Raw genomic sequence first — 11,047 nt, 5'->3', positions numbered from 1 at the left:
AGTGGAGTTAGGGTAAAAGAATTTATTTTTGTCCCTTGGCCCCTTCACATCCAGGGTGCAGGTGGACAGCAGACAGTGTGGGCAACCTCAGAAGTGACAGTGGCCTGTCCTTGATACTAACCGTTGAGTATTTTGCTTTTCTTTCAAAAACACTTCTTTCTCTAAATTTAGCAAATTCACCTCTTTCAGATCTACTTCCTGCCGAGTCCTTAACTGATACAGACCCTTATCCTGGAAGTCAAAACTGGGCTCATCTCCTAGTCCAGCCTAGTTCAGCTCCCCAGTCCTCAGAAGCAAGGGGGGAAAGCTGAGAAACATCATGTAGAACTCAAAACAGAGAAGGAAAAGAAGCAAAACACACCTCCCCCACAACCCAACCAGACTTTCCTTTTACCTGCACCAAGCCAGGGGTAAGATTAAGCTTCAAAGTTAAAGCAAGTCCAGAGTTTTGGCAACATATAGGACTGTAACAATCCTACAGGACTTGATTAAAACTTGTCACCAAACTAAGACAGCACTTACACTTAGGGACTCTGACTCAGTGTGTGACTCCTTTTAATAGCCAAAACAGACAGAGATGCCACACACTGGCCAAATTTTACTTGCTACTTGAAAAGAGTAAACATTCAAAGCATTAGCTAAAGGGAAAAAAGAAGGCAACTTGAAACCACTTCTGATACTCCATCATCAGGCTTGTCTAATTTACCAGTTTCACAGAAACACAAAATACAGATCGTAAGGATTTACATCTAAATCCTGAAGGTGGTGGTCACTGGACAGACAAGATAGTTCATTGTTACAGTTCCACCCACTTCGACATTTTATTCAAAAATACATCTAAGCAACATAGCCAGTTTTAAAGTATGGATGAGGGTCATACTACTATTTTATTACTGATAATTACTGTGTCCTTTGTATTTTTAAACTGTGCTTCACTGCATTATTTTTAGATTTCACAAATTCTACTTTTATTTAACACACAGACAGGTAGATTTATACTCTTAGCCTGAAAACAACACAACTGTGGGTCATTTTGTAAATTATAATCTGTGTACATTGGAACACCAAGAGTCCTCACAAAACCAGGCATCCAAAACTCTACTGTAATGATATAAATGCTAATGGGGAATTAAATGACATTGTTAGCTACAGCTCACTTTACAGTTATAATTAGGGGCCATCAGACAGGGGCCTGTAACTCAAGAACTTAATAGGAATGCCTGAAGCAGAAATACTGAGCTGATGAGCGGGTCTCTAAGAACTAGACATAACACACCGTCCAACAAGGGTCATTCATAGAAAATGACTTCCTATATTTAGAAGTTGACATATGTCTGTTTTATGGCTAATATTGGGAATGAGAATTTTTTTTAACTTCAAAAAATACTCTAAACCCATCAATCGATATTAAACTGCTATTTTACAAACTTATTGAAATCTGTGTGAAAGCAATTTGGGCCTTTCACAAGATGGCCCCAACACTCTGAAAGTCATCAGTGCGTACTGCTCTCCGATGTCACCCGAATTAATCTCGCTCATCACCTAGACAGTTCTATCAAGGCATCAAAAGTTAAAGAAACAAAACACAACATCTCACATTCCACCATCAAAAGAAAATTAGACTAGCAAATGCTCACTGAAATCTACCAATGCAAAGCCAAACAGAAAAATTTTATTTTAATGACAAATTGAAAAACTTTCTTTTTAATCTTCTTTGCCCAATACCCTAACCAGAAAAATACAATCCAAATTCCTTGGCAAGCCATAAAAGTGGTTTTCCTTTGAGAAATACGGGATAAAGGTAATCACAGAGAGGAGATCCTGAGGGGACAGTGGTGACATGTGCTACCAGGTTTTGCAAATATGACAAGTATAGGACAATAAATTAAATGGAAATCCCACAAAACATTTCAAAGAACATCTCAACAATAATTTAGACATACTGAAATATGTGCATGTTGTATTGTCTGGGTTATTTAACTGATGTTGTATATTTTTATCTACTGGACCTGCTTGAAGGGCTGATGTGTAAAAAATTGGCATTCCTCCCTGCTTGTATAGCAGAGACTGAAGCAACAGCCATAGCTCTCAGCTTTGGAATGTTTGGTTGCTAGTGAGACGAGAACCCAGTTGTTTTCCTATGCTTTCTACTGTTACTTTTTTCACATGCTTTACGTCTGTAATCAGGTACTGCACCCTATTTTGGGAAACTGCTCTCACTTTTCATGTATCAACAAAGTGACTTTTATAGAAGTGTGTTAGGAATGTTACTCAAATCACCCCAGCAGTGAAAGTTGGCAGTCCATACTGGCTTTTGCAGATGATGTCTGCATCACTAACTCTAAGCTCTCCCCAGACCTAAAGCAGAAGCGTAAAGGAACATAGAGCAACTTGGTCTCTATGATGCCTTGAAATGGAAGGAAGCCCAGGGAATTCTCAGACTGAATTTCTGTGCTGAATTAGATGTATGACCCATGTTTCCTCTTTAACCTTTCTGTCCATTAAATAGAATATTTTGGTTACTTAATAACCAGAGATTTCAAAGTAATTGACCTAAGACTCTCAGCTTTAGTGGCTTTTGTGCTGATATATTTGAGCCAAATTATTTAGGATATAAAGAGAGACTTAGGACGAATTGTTACTTGTGATTGCAAGTACACAGACAGTGTACACTGTTAATTAAAGTGGTAAAAAAAACCCCACTTCTTAGGACAAATAGCACAGCTCATTTAATCTTAGGAGCTGGATGTACAAATGTTGAGTAGAATCTGGGCTTGCTGTTACTTTTTGGATCATGATCTATTAACTCAGGGTTGGCAAAGAAAGAAAGGACTCAAGGGCATGGTGATCCTTTGTCTTAAAGCATATCCTATTACCCAGAGCCCCTGGTCTGATATAAAAGGAAAATACACCACTAATTTCTGGCATGTGGCACCCACAGATAGCACCGTGAGGGCCATTGCTGTCATATAGTAGATGGTGTGTATCTTAAAACAGAGGCCAAAATATGATCTGACTTCTCCATATGGATTCAGGCGTCAAAAGAAGAAAGGAGTACTGGTCACTCTTTCTATCCTAGCGAAGAACTAGTTGAAGAGTCTGCCTTTCTTATCCCGATCGGTTCAGTGGCTTTAGGCATCCTAAAACCTAGAGGAGGACTATCTTCGTACCATGCCTCATCATGGCTTGAGTGATTGGAATGCGGCTACACTGTTCCTTTTCGTTTGTGTATAATTATAAATATTCAGAAGGGGGAGTCACTTATCTGCTCAAGGTGACTGATCATACGGACCAGGGACAATGGCGCTGATCCTATCATGAGCACAAGGAGCTTTGTTTGGACCCAGGGAAGTCATAGCATTCCTTTGTCCAGGGCTCAAACAAATGAGAACTGCAGTAATTAATAAGAGGAATGACATGGAGAACTTAGAGGCCACAAGGCTAGAATTCCCTGTCACTGAGAGGTAAGAAATAGCACTCAGATGGTACGATACAAGCAGTAAGTACAGAAAGCAGTGCCTGAGGAAAGGGTACAGGCGTGGGCCACTTTGCTTGGGCAAAGATCATGTCCAAACCAGGGGAAAGCTGGGATTATGTCCATTCATCGTGCTGTGTTCCTTCGCTTTTCCCCAGGATATAAACATGGCAAGTAATGTTTTTGGTTTTAGGTGAAAGATACACCAAACTGACATCACCCATGACAACATGATATTGCTGCGGGAATCCCGGAGAGGCGATTCGGATGGGACAGTGGTGACATGTGCTGGAGCCCTTCCAGTTACCTCTCTCTACTGGCCTCTGTCTTGCTCGTGCTGCATCATAGCTTGTCAACCTCAGGCCAGGTGCTGCACTTTTCTTTTTTCTTTTTTTGGTGCCAGGGATCAAACGAGCTGTAGCCCCAGTGCCCACACTCCACCACTCCATTTCTTTTGGGTTTTTTTTGTACAGGGTCACATGACACAGCTCAGACTTATAGTGATCCTCCTGTCTCACCCTCCACAGTTCTAGGATTACAGGTGTGTGTCACCACGCCCAGTGTCAGTGACCGGCTCAGCACTGAGCGTGCATGGCATGCTACACTGAGGAAAGAACCCTGGTCCTTGCACTTGCCGGGCAGGCGCTTATACCTCTGAGCTGTCTCTCCAGCCCCACACTTCACTTTTTAAATACTAATTTCCACATGGTATTTTTTATGTTTCAAAAAGGCATGCTATTCTTTTATTATTATATGTATTTATTTTCTGTATTTAGGACAGGGTTACAGGGTCTCACTTTGTAGACCAGACTCATAGTGATTCTCCTGTTTTCAGCCTTCCAAGTTCTGGGATTACAGGCATGCACCATCATGCCCAGTCTCAATGGCTATCTCAGCACACCCCTTGGGCAGGGCCGGCACAGCAAGAACTGAACCCCTGGTGACTGCGCTCTGCCTAAGCAGGTGCTTTAGTTCACTGAGCTATCAAGTAGGTCATTAAAAAGGCATGCTATTTACATAAGCTTCAAAGGACAATTTTAAAGAGATCATCCAGGAGTCCTCTTTCCAAGTGAAGAATATAGAGAGTTTTAAATTATTAAAATTTATTTTAGTAGAGCATAATTAATATTTTTACTTTATTTTTCTTTGATGATCAAGGATTGCATGTATGTGTTGAGTGCCGTATGATATTTTACTGCATGTGTAGTGTTTCAATAAAGTTAAGCACATCTGTCTTCACAAACATGCAAGAGGTGATTGAAATACATGGTGAGAGATACAGTGTATAAATTTTAACAAATTAATACAGTAAAAGGCACATTGCCATTAATTCCACTCAAAATACTCCCTTTCATTTCAAAAACACTTTTCCTACATTCTGGAAAGTTCAGGAAGTTTCAGAAGCCTTCTCCCATGAATCTCTTTAAGAGGAATGATTAAAAAAAAAAAAAAAAAAGGCAGTTGCTATTGCCAATTGCCACCTAATGGAAAGGCAGGCCCATAAAAATACTACAGCATATCCTCATCTACTTTACTCACCGGAATCAGCACTGGGTGACTTCTAGCTCTTTACCAAACTCAAAATAACCATGAAAGGGAAATGCTTTGAATCAACTGAGGACATTGTAGCAGCAGGACAGCCCAGTTAGAAACACTCAGGAAAGAGGACTCCAAATCTACTCCAGAGAGTGCCAGGAACCATGGGGTAAGTTTGGTCAAAGCAATGCTAAAGAGATTGGGGAGGGGGGAACTAGGGCAATGTGTCTTTTAACTGTGATATTATTATTTAAAAAATTTGAACATTCATTGCATTTTTATCACATTTTGTATATTATTTCTTTATAGCGAAAATATTCAAACTTCTTTCTGGTGTCTGAAATTCTCAGCTGTACTTTTAATGTCCTTGCTTTTGGTTATTTAGCTTCCTTAAACATTGTAAGAAATATACAGTAAGTTACCCAGTACCACGCTCCATTAATCCAGTCTTCTAAATGTATCCAGAATCTTTTGATTTCTAGACACCTCAGCCCTAGATCCTCTGGACAGAGTCAGCACGACCTTCTGTTTGAAATTCTTAACTGGCTTCCCTGGTCTGCAGTCTATTGCCCTCATCTTATTCTTCACATAGAACCCAAAATGATTCATTCTTTAAGTTAAATTACATCATTTCTTTGCTTAGACACAAGTAATCATTTTCAACACCACTGTTTAAAAATCCCTCCTACCAAGGGCCACCCAAATAGCTCAGTGGATTAAAGTACCTGCAAGCAGAAGCAAGGGCCAGGGGTTTGATCTCTGGGCCTGCTGTGCTGGCCCAGCCCCCACAGCTCCCTGAGATGGCAATTGAGACTGAGCGTGGTGTCACACACCTGTAATCCCAGCTCTTGGGAGGCTGTAAACAGGTGGATCGCTACCAGTTCAACCTAGTAGTGAGACCCTGAATATCCTTCCCTAAAATACAAACCCTCCCCTGCAAAAAAATCTCATGGGGCTGAAGATGTGATTTGGTGGTAAAGTCCTTGTATAGCATGCACAAGTCCCCAGATTGTGTCCCCAGTATTTATAGAAACCAGTGCTAACCTCTCCCTGTGGGCTAGGCCATGCCACGTGATCTTGAACTCACCCCCTCCAAGCTCTGTCTCCCCTGCTCTGCCTCCATCCGTCCTACTTCCACCACCATGGTCTCTCCACCTCTCAGACTTCTGCACAACACTGTCACTATGTTACTCACTATGTTACTCACTGATGCAACTGGAATGTTTCCTGGTCCATACCCCCACAGCCCAGTCCCAAGTAGCATAGCTAAGCTCTCAGCCTGCTCAAAAGCCATCTTCCCTGAGAACCTTCGCAGATGATCTCGCGTGCAGTGGTACTCACTTTGCTGCCCACCCTGTCAGATCTCTCACAAAACATCAGTTCTTGAGATTTTGGCCATTGAAGCGGCCAGAGAACCCAGATATTTTACTGGGCTCAACCCTATAGGTTCACTGCTAACATTATAGTTGACTAATATACCGTGCTGCGATAAGGCAAAATATTAAAATGCTTTGATTACAGAGAAAAAATTAATACAAGATAAAAATTCAACTTACGTGAACATTTTTACAACAGTGATGCAAAACCTTTGTAAATATGCAAAGCATGACTGGTTGCAACCTACAGCATATTGCGTCAACAAAAGATGTTGAATTCACCAATGAATATAGCCCAAAAGTGCACACTTTAGGCATTAGAAGTGATGCTAATGCATCCTCAGGTGGTATCAGAGAGCTTTCAGGAGGAGAGCACATTGAAGAACAATTAACAATAGTGAGACAAGAAAAAAAAAAACCCTATGAGATAATGAAACTCCAAGAAATCAATAAAATGTCAGAGGAAGAGAAATTTTCAAATAAAGGAAGAGGACTCTTCCTGAAGAAATGTTTGCATTGTTCATATCGAAATGCTGGGGCTTTGCTAAAAGAACATTGAGGAGTTAAATAAAAACTGGGAAAAATATGCTACATTGGTTTGCTGGAAAATACAGGTTTAAAATCAGATTTACACTCTTTCTAAAGAAAGCTCTGCTCTGGAGGGGAGCCAAATAAACATGTCTAAAATGATTGAAGGTTTTGTAAGAGCAGATTCCATAAAGGGGCTCTTTAGGAAAGGTCGATAAAAAAATAGTTCCTCAGAGAACTAATTCTGCATGGTTAAAAACAATTAGAAATGGTTGGACTATTTTTTGAAACATTTTGAGGGCATTCAAGTGCTACAACAAAGCAAATGTTTTATATCAGTGTAAGATTTCGCCTGTTTTTGAAGTCTCCATAGCATAAAAGGGTAGTGATTTCAACTACAATTATCAGCATTTACTTTTATCTCTGCTAAACCCAGCAAGAGAAAACCAAAACCCAATAAAAACAAAAATCAAAAAAGCATAGGAAACAGAGAAAGAGGCAGGTTACAACTTGAAAGGCAGGACCATTCAGTAAGCTTTCTCCAGAGGTTCTTAAATAATCCTCTGTGTGCCTGCAAATAGGAAGATCCTATGATCTTTGTTGAGTAAGACAGGCTGGGCAATTCACAGATTATAATCCAGGAGCAATGTTTTCCTGTGTGAGGTACACAACAAAGTTAACTTTCTTAGCAAACCACAATGTTGCACAAATAAAACAGCAATGTTTTTTGATGTGCAGGCAACACAATCATTTGTTACCTCCCTCATAACATTTTTAATAATGCACTATCAGTGCCAGCATCTTTGTCAGAGATTCTTCATCAATTGTCGACATGCCCCAGAATGTAGGCGATACAGAGGGATCATTACTCTGTGCAATAAACGAGCAACATTGGTAATTTTGTCCATATGTACCATTACCACAGAGGCCATAAAAATTATCAAGAAATCTAAGATAGTCTGTGCAGAAAATTCTGAAAAACATCTGTATTCTGCTTCAATGAAAGATTATGTGTATGGAAGTCTTTCCTAAGAGATCCTTGTTGATACATTTTTGGATGAATATTCTATAATGAAATCCAGCATAAAATTATTTTTATGCAAAATTCATGTAGCAGCCACTCAATAATAGATTTTTCATTACATATTGTTTAAACTCAAAAAAGAGAGGAAGATGAATTGAATTATTCATTTTGACAGGAGAATATTTGTGTTTTGCTTGCAAGGAGTATTTAATATTTAACACATAATTTTCTTTAGCACTTATAATCCCAAACATGTTAATAATTTTCATTATAAAAATACCTGAAGTCTCAACCTTCAACCTAAAGTAAAAGAGAAAATGATCCTTATATGTAGAAGATAAACAAACAAAAGTAAACATGTTCCAATACTCCTCTTTCTTTCTTAATTAAGAACATTGACTTCTACATGTTATTCTGATTTCTATAGAGGGTCTAGTTTCACATTAACTGGCTTTTAGAACCTCATGGGTGACTCACAAGGAATAATTCCTTTGCATTTGGCTTCTTTTAATGTTTACTGGATTCGATCATGATTTTTGTCTTACAGTCAAAATACTGAACAGTATTTTATTGCATGAGTTGGCCCTGATTTACCTGCGATTTTCCCATTATTAGACATTGCATTTTAAGGCTTATATATTTATGTATCTCTTTTGGTGACTAGACGCTTTTCTCCAGTGCTTATGCGGAGTGGGGGTGGAATTTCTGCATCACAACAGATATGATATCCGGGAAGTATGATAGAAATCCTGTCTCTGGATTAGGACGCTGGCTAATGACCGAGTCAAATCCTCCAAGCTCCTCCGACTGCACACTTGAGAGCTGCACATTTTACTGCGTCCAATCAGATCACCAAGCAAAACCCTACTTGGAATGTGCCTCCCTTTCTTTTACTAACTCACTACATGGTGCATTCATAATTCCAAGATCCAAGCACAATGAGCTAATCTCATTTACAGAATAGTTCATGTTTTTAGAAGAGATTTTATGTGCTATGTTATGATCTTGGATTGTAACAGCGACCTTATTTGCCACTTAGAGAAATTATGAACACTCGTTTGTGGACAGGGCGACTGAGACACCTACAAACCGAATGGTCTGAACAAGAAAGCAACAAGAGGAGGTGCGCTCTGGCCAGCGCCAGCCACGTGTTCTGGACACCTGCATTGCTGAAGGAAGCTTCCAGTGCTCACTCAATGCCCCGCTGCTCCCCAGGGGATGTGTGGTGGGGACAAGGTCCTGTCAGTGTCTCCTAAACATAATCAGAGGAGACAGCTGCATTTGCTCCCTTTTCTCTTTGCACTGAAGCTGTGCTGGAGCAGAAGCAGTCCTGCACTTCTGTACCTGCTCTTGTCCCCACCCGATGGGGCTTTTAGGAAGCTCAGGAAGGACTGGGAGAAATTACAGGCCTTCGTGGGCCAAGGTGAATAGCAGTGCTGCGGCAGCACGGTCCAGCACAAGTGCGGCTCCCCAGGGCAGGCAGCTCACCGATGGCGTGTGACCAGTGCACTACTCTACGGCTGTCACTGACATGCCTTGGGAATTCGAAAAAAAAATTCATTAGTTTTGAATCTTTCTCTTACGTGTCATGTTTATGAATGGATGCTAAATGTACAGAATATTGAGTTTCATTGTGATGCTTTTCTAAATGTATTTAACTTTCTTAGGTCATGTTCATCCCTCATGACCCTTCTTCTCCCTTCCTTGCCTCTTCTTATCTAGTAAAGTAAAAAAAGTATCCTTTTTTTACTTTCATGTATCTTTCTCTCCCCAGATTCCACATGTGAGAGAAAATATGTGAAATTACTCTGAGTCTGACTTATTTCACTTAACAAGATGATGTCCAGTTCCATCTGTTTTCCTGCAAATAACGTGATTTCACTTTTCGTCATGGCTGCATAATATTCTACTGTTTTTCTCTTCCAGTGCTAGATTGTTCACTGGCTTCCATGTGCAAACAAGAGTATATTGGGACACACCCTTATCTAGGGCCACAACACATCTCTGTCTGTCTCTGGCTCTTTCTCTCTATCTCCATATCTGTCTATCTGTCTGTCTGTCTGTCTGTCTGTCTGTCTGTCTGTCTGTCTGTCTGTCTGTCTGTCTGTCTGTCTGCCTGCCTGCCTGCCTGCCTGCCTGCCTGCCTGCCTGCCTGCCTGTCTACCTACCTACCTACCTACCTACCTACCTACCTACCTACCTACCTATCTACCTACCTAGCTATCTATACTTCGGTCATAACAGTCCTTCACCTAAGTTGGAGTTTCTCTTCTTCTGCAAGCATCTGCAGACCCTTCCCAATTCTGTGTGTTCTATGAATCGGGGTCAGGATATAGATTCAGAACAGGAGCAGGGATTGTTCAGCGGGAACCCTGGAAAACTGGAGACAGGTAATTACCTCCTGCTAAGAGGTTTGAAAGCAGCTACTTAGCTGCAGCGTGCTACTCTCAGGCACAATTTCAAGTGTAGTGTTCCCACCTCTTCATTTTAAAAAGAAAATTAATTTCTCATGTTCACATAAAACCTCAAAACTTTTAGATGTTGCAAACTAAATAAGTCTGTTTTAAGCACTGCTCAGAACAAGGTAGTCCACCAGAAGGTCTTTTCTGTCAAAACTCACCCTCTTTGACCTCTACTCTGACAACAGCGTGACTCCCCTCATGCCTCCCCCAGCCTTGAGCACCTGCTCTTCTACTGTCTGCCTCTCTTACTATGTTGCGCCCAAGGGAAAGAACATCGTGGAGAACACACAAGCTCGTGGTCACACTGCTTCTTGCACACTGCTGACTCTGAACTCCGGCCCTCTTCTCTCCTTGTTTGACTTTTTATTCATGCATATTAGCTGTGCGGAACATGGGTTTAATAGTTGCATAACTGCACATCCATATAACATACTTTTTCTTTCATCCCCTCTCCTCTGACACCCTCCCTGCTTTCTGATAGTCTCCACTTGACTTTCAAGCGATTTTTCTTTTACTTCAATACATTTCTTCTAGATTCTTCATGCAGAGAAAACATGCAATATTTGACTTTCTGAGTTCAGCTCATTTCACTTAGTGAAATGATGCTAAGGTCCTGGTTTCCAGATCCACCAGTGTTGAGATGTTT

This window comes from Octodon degus, unplaced genomic scaffold (genome assembly GCF_000260255.1).
Source record: "Octodon degus isolate 3935 unplaced genomic scaffold, OctDeg1.0 scaffold00105, whole genome shotgun sequence".
Lineage (NCBI taxonomy): Eukaryota > Metazoa > Chordata > Mammalia > Rodentia > Octodontidae > Octodon > Octodon degus.
This window is presented reverse-complemented; position numbering follows the sequence as displayed.